Genomic DNA, 15642 nt, shown 5'->3' with positions numbered 1-15642 from the left:
TCATCTTGTTGCATCTAGTTCGCTACTTGCTGTAAATCGCAGAACGTGGTCATATTTGGATTGCTTGCCATTTCCAAACCGTAACTCCGATTCCGGTGTTCTTTATATCGTTTTCAAGCGATTTCATCTCATCTTTCCAGTGACACACTTGGATTTCCAAGTTGAGGCCAGGTTCTTGCATTCCTTGTAAAATCTTGCATATGCATCCCATATTGCATCCCGCATAGCATACCATCTTTGCATCATGTTGTTTGAGTTTGCACGTGGTTGATTTTGTCCTTGTTGCTTGTTTGTCTTGTTTGGGTAGAGCCGGGAGACGAGTTCTCTAACGAGGAGCCCGTTGAGTTTGCTTTCGAGGATCCACGCAACTCTGACAACTTTGCAAGCAAGATGATCATACCCTTGAAATCACTACTATCTTTGCTTTGCTAGATGCTCGCTCTTTTGCTATGCCTATGCTACGACGCCTACCACTTGCTTATCATGCCTCCCAAATTGCCATGTTCAACCTCTAACCCACCATGTCCTAGCAAACCGTTGATTGGCTATGTTACCGCTTTGCTCAGCCCCTCTTATAGCGTTGCTAGTTGCAGGTGAAGATTGGAGACCGTTCCTTGTTGGAACATTTTTTACTTGTTGGGATATCATTATATTATCTTGTTATCTTAATGCATCTATATACTTGGTAAAGGGTGGAAGGCTCGGCCTCTCGCCTAGTGTTTTGTTCCACTCTTGCCGCCCTAGTTTCCGTCATATCGGTGTTATGTTCCCGGATTTTGCGTTCCTTACGCGGTTGGGTGATAATGGGAACCCTTTGATAGTTCGCCTTGATTAAAGCTTTTCCAGCAATGCCCAACCTTGGTTTTACCATTTGCCACCTAGCCTCTTTTTCCCTTGGGTTTCCGGAGCCCGAGGGTCATCTTATTTAACCCCCCCGGGCCAGTGGTCCTCTGAGTGTTGGTCTGACTGAGCTGCCTGCGGGGCCACCTCGGGGCAACTTGAGGGATGGTTTTACTTGTAGCTAGTCTCATCTGAGTGTGCCCTGAGAACGAGATATGTGCAGCTCCTATCGGGATTTGTCAGCACATTCGGGTGGTGTTGCTGGATTTGTTTTAACTTGTCGAAGTGTCTTGTAGAACCGGGATACCGAGTCTGATCGGAATGTCTCGGGAGGAGGTCTATTCCTTCATTGACCATGAGAGCTTGTCATGGGCTAAGTTGGGACTCCCCTGCAGGGATTTGAACTTTCGAAAGCCGTGCCCGCGGTTATGGGCAGATGGGAATTTGTTAATGTCCGGTTGTAGATAACTTGAACCTTAACTTAATTAAAATGAATCAACAGTGTGAGTTACCGTGATGGTCTCTTCTCGGCGGAGTCCGGGTAGTGAACACGGTGTTGGAGTAATGCTTGCCGCAGGATGTTCCCTAGTTATTCGTTCACGCTTTGCCTCCTCTTCTCGCTCTCTTTTGCGAACAGGATAGTCACCATATATGCTAGGCGCTTCCTGCAGCTCCACATATTTACCTTGCCTTACCTATAAGCTTAAATAGTCTTGATCGCGCGGGTGCGAGATTGCTGAGTCCCTGTGGCTCACAGTTTACTTCCGAACCAGATGCAGGGCCTGATGACTCCGTTCCAGATGACGCGCTTGAGCTCAAGTGGGAGTTCGACGAGGACTCACGCCGTTACTACGTGTCTTTCCCTGATGATCAGTAGTGGCGCCCAGTTGGGGCGATCGGGACCGTGGCGCATGTTAGGTTATCTTTTATTTTGGCGCCGTAGTAGGGCCATGAGTGTTTGAATGTTGTAATGCTATTTATGTACTTTGATTGACGTGACGAGTGTAAGCCAACTATGTATCTCCCCTTTTATTATCTATATTACATGGGATGTTGTGAAGATTGCCTAACTTGCGACATTGCTTTCAATGCGGTTATGTCTCTAAGTCGTGCCTCGACACGTGGGAGCTATAGCCGCATTGAGGGCGTTACAAGTTGGTAATCAGAGCCTTCCCGACCTTAGGAGCCCCATTGCTTGATCGTATTAGCGGCCGAGTTGAGTCTAGAAAAATGTTTTGAGTCATTTAGGAATTATATATCGGAGTGTTTAGGAATTCCTTTTACTTCCCAGTCTCCTCATCGCTCTGGTAAGGCATCCTGACGTAGAGTTTTGACTCTTCTCTTCTCAAATTTCACTAAAAAAAATTTAGGATCACGCGGGTATCTTGGAATCGTTCCGATGGTTTTGTGACGAGAACATTGTTCTTGGTGCCTCCTGTCTTTAGGGGTTGTGGCAGTTTCCCGGGGAGTTGAGCTCCGAGGTGTTGTCGTCACAATTTTATCGTTGTAGTTCTGGAATACCTGAGTTTAGTACGCCGACATCGAAAATCTCTTTTATGCAGTTCGTTGGTGAGATAACCTCGACGCCACCCAGTACTGGGGCGGGAGTTCGGGAGTATCACCATAACTTGTATAACGGATGCTTTTCAGAGGTTGAGGTAGATGGTTTCCGAAGTTTTCTCGGTTATGTGTTGAAGGATGGATACAGCTGGATGTAGGATTTGCTAGTTTTGGGTGAGATATTATGCTTCCCCTGTATCCCCAACACCTGATTGCATAACCGGAAAGGTTCGGGAGTTTCATAGGTGGGAATTCTTGTAGCTCTAGTTCTTCTTCCAAGGATATTTGGTTTGAGATTGGGATTTCTTACCGAGTATTTGTTCTTGATCCTTACCTTGTTGATTTATTCCTCTACCTAAATTCTAAGTGGCTTCTCAATTTATGGATATGTGGCCATTTCAAGCGGAATGCATTCGTTCTTATGTTCGGATGTGAAGACTTTATGTTGCAATTTCAACCCGTTTGATTCAGCTTCATTTTATCTGTCAATGTGCTAACGGTGGTCAACCTCTTCAGGATGGCTCCCGCTAAGAGCACCAATCAGAATCAGAATCAGGATCCGCCACCACCTCCGGAGGCATGGCAAGCTGTGATGGCCGCAACCAATGCAAACACATAGTTGATCATGCAAATTCTTCAAGAGCGCAATCAAGCGAACCAAGGCAACAATCAGAATCACTTTGCTACACTCAACCAGTTCCTTGCTAACGGGCCAAAGACTTTCAGCAATTGTGTTGAGGCAACTGATGCTGACGATTGGCTCGTGGATCTGTGCAAGCATTTTGAGTGCAGTAATGTCAGGCCTGAGGACTTTGTCAAGTTCGCTTCCTTCCAACTCAAAGACCAAGCTGCAGAATGGTTCCAGCAGTACAAGGATTCTAGAGGAGGCCGTGTGATTACCTGGGATGAATTCCGTCAAGACTTCAAAGCTCATCATATTCCTCAGAGTGTGGTTGAAAGCAAGCGTGAGGAATTCCGCAACCTGAAGCAAGGCTCTTTGTCTGTCTATGACTACAACAAGTTGTTTCAGAAGCTCGCCCGCTTTGCTAAGCAGGACGTCCCTGACGAGAAGAGCATGATATACCAGTTCAGGGGTGGTCTCAGAGAAGAAATTCAGCTAGCTCTTGTTCTCTTTGAGCCCTTGAGGTACGATGAGTTCTACAACATGGCATTGAAGCAAGAGGCCGCTCAACTGAGGTGTGATGCTTCCAAGAAGCGAGTCAGAGATGCTACTCCTTCTTCCTCTACTCAAGTGGCCAAGCAGCAGAAGTATTGGCTTCCTCCTCCTCTGTTCCGTCAGCCGTATCAGCAGAAGAGCAAAGGTGGCAGTGGATCTTCCCACCCACCCAACCCTGGCTTTCAGAACAAGACTTCGTCTCAACCTCCAAGATCGAGTGCTCCGTATCACCGTCCGCTTTCAGAGGTCACGTGCAACAAGTGCCAACAGAAGGGTCACTATGCCAACAAATGCTTCAACCAGAGGCGTCTCCCTCCTCCTCCTCCTGTGAGATCGGCAAGTACAGCTGTGGTCAAGCATAACCCCAAGCACGCCAAGGTCAACTTGATGAATGCAGCTCAGGCAGAGGACTCGTCAGATGTCATCATGGGTAACCTTCCTGTTAACGATATTCCAGCACAAGTACTTTTTGACTCTGGTGCATCGCATTCCTTCATGTCATTTCCATTTGCATCGGAGAACAATTTTAGTACTAAGGCATTACCTAGAGCTATGCAAGTCGTCTCTCCAGCTAAGCATCTGAGTTCTAGTATGATGGTTCCGGATATTTCTATCATGATGGGTGATTTCAAGTTTCTGGCTTATCCAATGGTTCTTGGTAACTCGGATATCGATCTTATTCTCGGGATGGATTGGCTTTCTAAGCACAAGGCTCATCTTGATTGTGCAGCCAGGCAGATTCAATTGACTCATTCATCTGAGGATGTAATTGTCTTTGCCGCTCGGGATAATACAATCTGTCTGTTTTCTCTCAATGAGAAGGGTGAACTGGATGCTATCTCGCAAATTCTAGTCGTTTGCGAATATCAACACGTCTTTCTAGAAGAGCTTCCAGGAATGCCTCCGCACCGGCCAGTTGAATTCGTCATCAATCTTGAGCCTAGCACGGAACCGGTTTGCAAGCGTCCTTACAAGCTCGGACCTGAAGAGTTGAAGGAGCTGAAGAAGCAACTCGATGTTCAAGAGAGAATGGGTCTCATCCGGCCTAGTTCTTCTCCGTGGGGTTGTCGTGTTCTTTTTGTGAAGAAGAAGGATGGAACGGACCGACTTTGTGTTGACTACCGTCCATTGAACAAGAAGACCATCAAGAACAAATACCCACTTCCCAACATCAACGAGCTGTTCGAACAACCCAAAGGTGCCCAAGTATTCTCCAAGCTTGATCTCCATATGGGTTATCATCAGATTCGAATCCGTGAGCAAGATATTCCCAAGACGGCTTTCAGGACAAGTTTTGGTTCATATGAATAAACTGTCATGTTTTTTGGCCTCGTCAATGCTCCTCCGACTTTCTCTCGCATGATGAACTTCATCTTCAACGCCTACACCAATGACTTCGTTTTGGTCTAGCTCGACGACATTCTGGTCTTTTCGAAGAACAAGGAAGATCATGCCAAACACTTGCGTTTGGTACTCGACAAGCTCAGAGAACACAAGTTCTACGCCATGTTCTCCAAGTGCGAATTTTGGCTCGATGAGGTTCTCTATCTTTGTCATATCATCTCTGCCAAGGGCATTGCGGTGAATCCTGAGAAGGTGTCTGCAATTGTGAATTGGGAACCACCTTAGAACGTGAAGCAACTCCGTAGCTTCCTCGGTCTCGCAAGCTACTGTCGAAGATTCGTTGATAACTTTTCTAAGATCGCGAAGCCTCTCTCAAATCTTCTCCAGAAGCACGTCAAGTACGTTTGGTCTCCGGAGTGTGACATTGCTTTCAACACTTTGAAAGAGAAATTGATCACCGCTCCATTTCTGACTCCGCCTGATGAATCCAAGCCGTACGAGGTCTTTTGTGATGCCTCTCTCCAAGGTCTTGGCGCAGTGTTGATGCAAGAAAAGAAAGTTGTGGCTTATACCTCTCGCCAGTTGAAGCCCAATGAGAAGAACTACCCCACTCATGATCTCGAGTTGGCGGCAGTTGTGCACGCTCTTTTGACTTGGAGACATCTCTTATTGGGAAGAAAAGTGGACATTTTCACTGACCACAAGAGTCTCAAGTACATCTTCACTCAGCCTAATCTCAACCTCAGGCAGACTCGATGGGTCGAAATGATTCAAGAGTATAATCCGAGTATCGAGTAAACTCCGGGCAAGGCCAATGTGATTGCTGATGCATTGAGCAGAAAGGCTTACTGCAACAGTCTTATACTCAAGCCTTATCAACCCGAGCTTCTGAAGCTTTCCGCAAACTTAATCTGCAAGTTGTTCCTCAAGGTTTCCTCGCCAACCTTAAAATCCCTCCTACCTTGGAAGACCAGATTCGCCAAGCTCAACTTCTTGATGCTATGGTGAAAAAGGTGAAGATTGGGATTGCCAAGAGTCAACCCAAGTACAAGTGCTACCGCCTTGATGACAAGGATACTCTCTTTTTCGAGTATCGTATTGTTGTGCCCAAAGGTGACCTTCATAAAGTGATCACGAACGAGGCTCACAATTCTCTCCTCTCCATCCACCCTGGGAGCACGAAGATGTATCAGGACCTTAAGCAGGCTTATTGGTGGACTCGAATGAAGCGTGAGATTGCTCAATTCATGAATGAGTGTGATGTCTGCAGAAGAGTGAAGGCAGAACATCAAAGGCCAGCGGGTCTCCTCCAACCTCTTACCATTCCAGAATGGAAGTTTGAACACATTGAGATGGACTTCGTGACTGGGTTTCCAAAGTCCAAGCGTGGCAATGATGCCATATTCGTGGTCGTCGACAAACTCACTAAAGTGGCTCACTTTCTGCCTATCAAAGAGTCAATCACTGCAGCTCAATTGGCGGAACTCTATACCTCTCGGATTGTCTCTTTGCATGGTATTCCATGAGTGATCTCTTCAGACCGTGGCAGCATCTTTACCTCCTAGTTTTGGGATTCTTTTTAGAAGGCCATGGGCACCAACATCCGCTTCAGCACAGCTTTCCATCCTCAAACTAGTGGTCAAGTCGAGCGTGTCAACCAGATTCTTGAAGATATGCTCAGGGCTTGTGTGATCTCCTTCGGCATGAAGTGGGAGGATTGTCTTCCATATGCTGAATTCTCCTACAACAACAATTTTCAAGCAAGTTCGGGCAAGGCCCCATTTGAAATTCTGTATGGCAGGAAGTGCCGTACCCCTCTCAACTGGTCTGAAACCGGTGAACGTCAACTTCTGGGAAATAACTTAATCACAGAGGCAGAGGAAATGTGCAAAGTCATTCGAGATAACCTCAAAGCAGCCCAATCCCGCCAGAAGAGCTACTATGATAGTAAGCACCGTGATTTGGCTTTTGAGATCGGAGATCATGTTTACCTCCGCGTCTCTCCAATGAAAGGCACTCGTCGCTTCGGTATCAAAGGGAAGCTTGCCCCCAGATAGGTGGGACCTTTCAAGATCATCAGCAAGGGAGGCGATCTTGCCTATCAACTCGAGCTTCCTTCAAACTTTGCAAATGTGCATGACGTGTTCCATGTCTCTCAGCTCCGAAAGTGCTTCAAGACTCCTGACCGCACCGTCAACTTCGAGGACATTGAGCTCCAAGAAGATCTCTCTTATCGTGAGCACCCCGTTGCTATTCTTGAAGAGACTGAATGCAAGACTCGCAACAAGTCAATCAAATTCCTCAAAGTCAAGTGTTCACACCATTCCGACCATGAAGCTACCTGGGAACGCGAGGATCACCTCCGTTCTGAATACCCGGCGTTCTTTCAGTCCTAGATCTCGGGACAAGATCCTTTCGTAGTGGTGGAGTGTTGTAACACCCCGGATATGATTTTTCCCAATATGGACTCCAACTCTTGCCGTTTCCTGCCATAAGTTATTTTATTTTCTTGGGTTCGGGTTTTTGTCTCCGTGTTGTTGTCGTTGTCACGCATCTCATATCATGTCATCATGTGCATTGCATTTGCATACGTGTTCATCTCATGCATTCGAGCATTTTCCCCGTTGTCCGTTTTGCATTCCGGCGCTCCATTCTCCTCCGGTGGTCATTTCTACCTTTCTTTCGTGTGTGGGGATTAAACATTTACGGATTGGACCGAGACTTGCCAAGCGGCCTTGGTTTACTACCGGTAGACCGCCTGTCAAGTTTCGTACCATTTGGACTTCGTTTGATGCCCCAACGGTTAACCGGAGGACCGAAAAGGCCTCGTGTGTGTTGCAGCCCAACACCCGTCCATTTTGGCCCAAAGCCCACCAAAAGCCTCTCCATCATCTAGAGCGTTCGATCACGATCGCATGGCCGAAAACCGCACCTCATTTGGACACTCCTAACTCCTCCTATGCCTATTTAAAGATCCCCCCGAAAATCTCCTTCTTCTTCTCCCAGAAACCATAGATCCGTTTCTCCGCACGCCGGACATTGTCCGGACCGTGCCGGGCACTCCGCCGCCAGCCTCTCCCGCGCCGCCACATCACCGCGGCTGACCCGCGCGCCGTCGGGGCCCGGCGGGCCCAGATCCGGCCCCCGAGCCCGTTCCTCCGCCTCCCAAGCACCCGTGCCTCCACCGCCCTCTTCCCCGACGCCGGTGCCGGCCGCCTCCACCGCCCGCCGCCCACGTCGCCGGTAGCCGCCGCGTCGCCGGACGGCCTCGTCACCTCGCCGGCCGCCGCGGCCAGGGAGCGGCTCCACCGCCCGTGCATCGCCGAGCCGCCGCCGTTGCCCCTCGCCGGTGACTCCCTCCGCCCGCTCGCCGGCCGACCTCGCCCACCTCACCGGAGTCCTCGGGAGGCGCGCGCGTGAACGGTGTCGATCTGATCCAGATACGGATCCTAACCCTAGGGTTGACTTTTGCCCCGTTTCCAGTATCTTTTTTGCATATTTCATCATGCTATATCTCCGCATCCGTAGCTCCGTTTTGGCCATATAGCATATCGAAATGTTCGCCTCAGAGAGCACATCATTTCATCTCATTGCATCATTTTCATTTGAGTTCATCTTGATGCCCAAAATGCTGTTGGAAGAGTGCTATTTGAGATAATTGTCAGATCTGCTGCTCCACATAGATATTTGTCATTTTTTGCCATGATTATTGTGTGCATGATATGCCCCTGAGCTCTACATGAGTTTTGTTATATGTTTTGCCATCTATCCAGAGGTGCAACCCATGTATTTTTGTGATGTGTGTGGTGACTAGCACAAGCTTGCAAAGTGGTGCATTCGTTAATGCTGATTTCAGGGACATAGCATTTCCACTAAGTCCTTGACCTGGTTATCTCAATATGCCATATGTTCATGTTGTTTCCTAGTCATCACTGCCTCTTTTGAGGATGATCAGTAAGGATGTTTTGTTAATCTTGTAGTGCTCTATCCATCAATGTCTTTGTTTTCAATTATAGAGCAGCCTAGTTTGAGTCAATCGAGCTCTACTTTTGTCATTTCGTGAATCTGGGCAGATTGTCTACTTGTTAGCAATTTTGCCGAGGATGTTGTAGTTGATCCGTGCATGCTATGTTATTTTTCTTGCCATGTCTAGCTTGTATTTTGTGTATTCTTGATGGGTGTTTGCTTAGATTGTCATGCCTTGCTCTGTAGTGAGTGCATCGAGCTCGTAAACATGCCTACTTGATATCTGTTTCAGCATGCTCCAGTTTTCACTAAGTCTGAGAACTGATTATGTTTTTGCCATGTTCACATGCTTGCAAATGTATTTTCTGATCCCTTTTGGCTCAATGTCACTAAGGGACTTTTGTTAAGCTCTTTCAGTAGCTCCATGCCATGCTTTACTTTGCCATGTTTAGGTCCTGTAGCATATAGCTTTCTTGCTCCAAAGTGGGCTACCTGATCTGAAATTCCAGACAAGTGTTAATTTCACTAAGTCTGAAATCTGTTTGCCAAATGCATTTTTGCCATGCTTGTTTGAACCTATTAATGGATGAATTGGCCGTAGCTCAGTGCTAGTATTTTGTTAAGATTCATGAATGGATCCCTGCCATGTATTTTGATGCAATGTTTGAGTTCTGTAGCATGTTCATCTTGTTGCATCTAGTTGGCTACTTGCTGCAAATCGCAGAACGTGGTCATATTTGGATTGCTTGCCATTTCCAAACCGTAACTCCGATTCCGGCGTTCTTTATATCGTTTTCAAGCGATATCATCTCATATTTCCAGTGGCACACTTGGGTTTCCAAGTTGAGGCCAGGTTCATGCATTCCTTGTCAAATCTTGCATATGCATCCCATATTGCATTCCGCATAGCATACCATCTTTGCATCATGTTGTTTGAGTTTGGACGTGGTTGATTGTGTCCTTGTTGCTTGTTTGTCTTGTTTGGGTAGAGCCGGGAGACGAGTTCGCTAACGAGGATCCCGTTGAGTTTGCTTTCGAGGATACAGGCAACTCTGACAACTTTGCAGCCAAGATGATCATACCCTCGAAATCACTACTATCTTTGCTTTGCTAGATGCTCGCTCTTTTGCTATGCCTATGCTACGATGCCTACCACTTTCATATCATGCCTCCCAAATTTCCATGTTCAACCTCTAACCCAGCATGTCCTAGCAAACCGTTGATTGGCTATGTTACCGCTTTGCTCAGCCCCTCTTATAGCGTTGCTAGTTGCAGGTGAAGATTGGAGACCGTTCCTTGTTGGAACATTTTTTACTTGTTGGGATATCATTATATTATCTTGTTATCTTAATGCATCTATATACTTGGTAAAGGGTGGAAGGCTCGGCCTCTCGCCTAGTGTTTTGTTCCACTCTTGCCGCCCTAGTTTCCGTCATATCGGTGTTATGTTCCCGGATTTTGCGTTCCTTACGCGGTTGGGTGATAATGGGAACCCCTTGATAGTTCGCCTTGATTAAATCTTTTCCAGCAATGCCCAACCTTGGTTTTACCATTTGCCACCTAGCCTCTTTTTCCCTTGGGTTTCCGGAGCCCGAGGGTCGTCTTATTTAACCCCCCCCCCCCCCCCCCCGCCCCCCCGGGCCAGTGGTCCTCTGAGTGTTGGTCCGACTGAGCTGCCTGCGGGGCCACCTAGGGGCAACTTGAGGGTTGGTTTTACTCGTAGCTAGTCTCATCTGAGTGTGCCCTGAGAACGAGATATGTGCAGCTCCTATCGGGATTTGTCGGCACATTCGGGCGGTGTTGCTGGATTTGTTTTTAACTTGTCGAAGTGTCTTGTAGAACCGGGATACCGAGTCTGATCGGAATGTCTCGGGAGGAGGTCTATTCCTTCGTTGACCGTGAGAGCTTGTCATGGGCTAAGTTGGGACTCCCCTGCAGGGATTTGAACTTTCAAAAGCCGTGCCCGCGGTTATGGGCAGACGGGAATTTGTTAATGTCCGGTTGTAGATAACTTGAACCTTAACTTAATTAAAATGAATCAACAGTGTGAGTTACCGTGATGGTCTCTTCTCGGCGGAGTCTGGGAAGTGAACACAGTGTTGGAGTAATGCTTGCCGCAGGATGTGTCCCTAGTTATTCGTTCACGCTTTGCCTCCTCTTCTCGCTCTCTTTTGCGAACAGGATAGCCACCATATATGCTAGTCGCTTCCTGCAGCTCCACATATTTACCTTGCCTTACGTATAAGCTTAAATAGTCTTGATCGCGAGGGTACGAGATTGCTGAGTCCCTGTGGCTCACAGATTACTTCCAAACCAGATGCAGGGCCTGATGACTCCGTTCCAGATGATGCGCTTGAGCTCAAGTGGGAGTTCGACGAGGACTCACGCCGTTACTACGTGTCTTTCCCTGATGATCAGTAGTGGTGCCCAGTTGGGGCGATCGGGACCGTGTCGCATGTTGGGTTATCTTTTATTTTGGCGCCGTAGTCGGGCCATGAGGGTTTGAATGTTGTAATGCTATTTATGTACTTTGATTGACGTGGCGAGTGTAAGCCAACTATGTATCTCCCCTTTTATTATCTATATTACATGGGATGTTGTGAACATTGCCTAACTTGCGACATTGCTTTCAATGCGGTTATGTCTCTAAGTCGTGCCTCGACACGTGGGAGCTATAGCCGCATCGAGGGTGTTACACCAATGTCGGGCGACCGAGGATCCCATTGTAGGGTAAGGGGATCTCGGCCACGTCGAAGACGATCTTCTCCGTCCTGCAGTTCAACTCTCCTCCAAATGTCACAGGCAGTGTGACCTTACCCTTTGGCTGTTTCCTCGAGGTCTTCGTCAGGGATTTGCAACCTTTTGATCATGACGGGCGAGATCAGGTTCAGGCCGACACCGCCGTCAACCAACATCTTGTTCACGCTGAGGTTGCGTATTGTTGGCAAGACCAACAATGGCAAACACCCGACCGCAGTAGTGCGGTCAGGGTGGTCCTCGGCGTCAAAGATGAGGGGCGTGGTGGACCACTTCTGCGGCTTCTAAGCGTCGAACGACGGCTCTGCTGCTGTAATCTCTCACGCCCACTTCTTGAGCTGGCGGCGAGAGGTATGCAGCGAGGCGCCGCCATCGACGCACATGGCCTCCGTAGCCTTCTGGAACCCTTGCTCACCAGACTCGTCGTCCTCGTCATCATCGTCGTCTTCTTGTTTCTTGTTGCAGCCCCGGGCGGGCTTCTCTTGCTGGTTGTCCTTGCCGGGGCGGCCTCCTTGGCCGCCACACTTCTTGCCGGATCTCTCAGCACCATCCAAGTTCTTCTCCTTGTCCTGCCTTTCGTACTCAGCATTTTGCTTCTCAGCAAGCAGCTCGACTTGTCGGCAGTTCTGGAGGTCGTGGCCCTTGGTGCGGTGGATTTTGCAGTATTGCTTGCCAGAGCTTCCTACCTTGTCGGTAGCCGCTAGGGCCTGGCAAGCGGCGCACCCGGAAATCTCCTTGCCGAGGGTGTCTGCCTTGACCTTCTTGCCGGCACCGGTGTCGTTAGATCCCTCAACGGCAAGCACGGCCTTGCCTTTGCATTTCCTGTTGCGACGCCGGCTCTTCTTCGTCGGAGTGGCGGCGTCTTCATCAGTAGAGTCGGTTTCCACGCCGGCATCTTGGCCGGGGTACTTCCTTCCCTCTTCAGCCTGGGCGCACCTATCGGCCAGAATGTAGAGCTCGGCCACATCCTTAACCTTGGTCATCGCCAGCTCCTCGCGCATCTTTGCGATTGCGTACGTTCTGGTGGAACGCGCTAATCACAGCGGCGGGATGAACGTCGGGGATGTTGTATTGCACCCGGCTGAATCTCTGGATGTACTTGCGCAGGGTCTCCCCTTCCTTCTGGGGAATGATATGCAGATCACTGGCCTGGCCATGAGCTTGGTGGCCCCCTGTGAAGGCACCAACGAACTCATGGCACAGATCTGACCTGGAAGAAATGGAATCCACCGACAAGTGCATCAACCAAGACATCACATTGGGCTTGAGCGCCAGCGGGAAATAGTTGGCAAGCACCTTGTCGTCGCGAGCCCCAACGGCCTGCATCGCGATGGTGTAGATGCTGAGGAACTCGGACAGATGGGTCTTGCCGGTGTACTTCTCGCCGACATTGGGCTTGAACGTGCAGTGGGACAGCCACTGGAACTGCCTCAGCTCACGGGTAAAAGCCGGGCAGCCCACCTCGTAAGGTAGTCCGTCGGGGCCCCCGGTGTCGGGTGGTCCATAGCGGGTCCTGCCCACTTGTCCGACTGGCGGCATGTTTCGCGCCGGCGCTCGACGGTGGTTCGAGCATCTTCATGAGCTCGCTCCCGAAGGACCTGGCGCTGGTCGCGGAGCGTCCGCGGGTCGGACGATGCTATGGAGATGTTATCACAAGCGTCGTCGCGACGGGCCGACGTCCGCGGCGGCTAGCGAGGAGGAGAGTGCAGGGTGGCCGCAGCTCCCCTGGTCCTCCCAGCGCGAGCATGTGGTGGCTCGATGGAGCGCCGGCCCGAGGCCCCGTCGATCGCGGATCGTCTTTGTTTGCGATGTCGACGAGGCTCCGGATGGTGGCCCTCCACTTGTCAAGCTTCTCCGTAGCAGGAGGGAAGTCGAGGAGCAGTTGTGCGCGTGCCAAAGCTTTCACTGGCGTGGGCCGCCGCGACAGCTGCATGGATCGCGGCGCGCTTCGACGTCTAACTACATTAGAAGGAGCTCCGTCACGACCCGGCGGCTGCATGCCATTTACGCCAGTGCTTCGGCGAGCGTGCTGAACCCCCTCAGTTTGTCGATGATGCACAGGGCTCTTCCCACGGCGGTGCCCAGGGTCACCATTGTGGTGACGCTGCTCGGCGCGCACACCATGGGAAGAACGCGCGGTGGTCGCCCGTGTAGGCGTCCCGGAGGTCGCCACGCCACCCGGAGTCGGCACATCGACGCCCCTGGAGGGCCCCGCGCCGCCTACGGGGGCCCCAGCTCCGTCCTTGGATCCGGTGATGTGTAGCCGGTCATCTGGCGCGCGAACGAGGCTGCTGGCCAGGCTCCGATTGCCTGGGCGATGCTGGTGCTCACGGGACGCGGCCCGGGTCCTATCTACGACCGGTCCGCTGTTCGTCTGCACCGGCACGAGTCACTCGGCTCCTAAAGAATCGATCGCCATGGCCGTCTTCTTCTTAGGGGCCATGGCGATGAAGAACTGCTAGGCTAACTACTAGACCAGGTTCTCACAATTGCGCCCCCCTACCGAGCGCGCCAAAGATGTCGGTGTGAAATGACACCTATGGTATCACAAGAATCCCTACTATGGTTGCCGGGGCGCAGGGTTGCAAGGAGAGCAGGGCTAGTAGACAGCACGAGGATCGTTTACCCAGGTTCGGGCCGCAAGGAAGCGTAAAACCCTAGTCCTGCTTTGGTGGGTGTATTTCTGAGAGTTCTTGAGCTCTCGAACTAGCTGTGGTCGGCGTGTGGTTTCAAAGAGCCAAATCCCCCTCCTTATCGCCTCGGGCCTCCTTTTATAGGAAAAAAGGGGTTGCCATAGTGGCAAACAGGAGGTGGAAAGGTCTACAGTGCCACGAGGCTATCCCTCGTATTACAGGACAAGGTGCATTTAATGCACCGCTTAGGTGTCCTCTTGCTTTATCGGGGACGGCGGTGAGGCCCGTCCCGTCCGTCGCCGCTCCTCCTCGCTTCGACACGCGCCTCGGCAAGGGATGTGTGCGGTGCCATGTAGGCAGGCAGGCAGCTGAGTTGGTGCGGTGTTGGAGCCTTCACGAAGATCTGCATGCCGCCACGCAGGCACTTGATGAGTTGGCCTGGGAGCAGCATGTTGCCACGTAGGTGCCCGCCCAGCTGGTTGGGCTGGCAACTGCATGTCAATGGCGGTGGGAACTTGGTTTACGTGGGCTTGGCGGTGATCTTGCCGACGTCTTTGGCAAGGGCCTTGCCGGGTCGCCCGGCAAGTGCCTCGCCATGGCGTGTTGTCGTCCCCGGCAAGGATCTTGCCGGGGGTCTGGTGGCCTTCCTTGGCAGGGATCTTGCTGAGGACCGTCGTCTTGTAATCTGATCTTGAATATGTCTGGACAAAGATCCGTATGCCACCACAGGGGTGCCTTCCCGAGCCCTAGCCCCATGCTGATGATGGTACTGGGGGCCATGGGCTCAAGGGTGGCTCGCTCTGTTGGCATGGGGCGAGCTGTCCCAGCAAGAGTCTTGCTGGGGCCGTTGAGGCCACCCGGTAAGGGTCTTGCTGGGGGAACCTGCTTAGTCCCTCTGCGCTTTGTGGTCTTGGCCTTGGCATTGCTTTGATTGTCTTGGGCCTCGATCTTACCTTGGCTCACCTCCCTCGTTCTGCTTGGTGTGGCCGCGGGCGTGGCTCTGACTGCCCGTGCACAGGAAAAGGGGTACAAAGATGGGCCCCTATTTTTGTACACCGACAGGTTATGAAGAAATGAAACGTCAAACTAAGATTATTCCAGAATATAACCTCAAGAAATTACTCGATATTGATCTAGAAGAAATTTATATGTATTGTGCGGTGAATTGTATTGAAAATACTTATATTGCCAATTATATAAAGAAAAGAAAAGAAATAAAAGATGAAGAGAATACTAATAAAATGGAATAGACTTCCCAATATCCTCCTATTATTTCTTATGATGAATCAGGTAACGAGGAGGAGCCTTCTATTCAACCAATCTCATTAATAAGGAGCTCCAAAAATAGGATTGAACCCACACATG

Source organism: Triticum urartu, chromosome 1A (assembly GCF_056163025.1).
Source record: "Triticum urartu cultivar PI428250 chromosome 1A, HENAU_Tu73, whole genome shotgun sequence".
Classification (NCBI taxonomy): domain Eukaryota; kingdom Viridiplantae; phylum Streptophyta; class Magnoliopsida; order Poales; family Poaceae; genus Triticum; species Triticum urartu.
The sequence above is the reverse complement of the archived record's forward strand: the minus strand, read 5'-3'. Positions refer to the sequence as shown.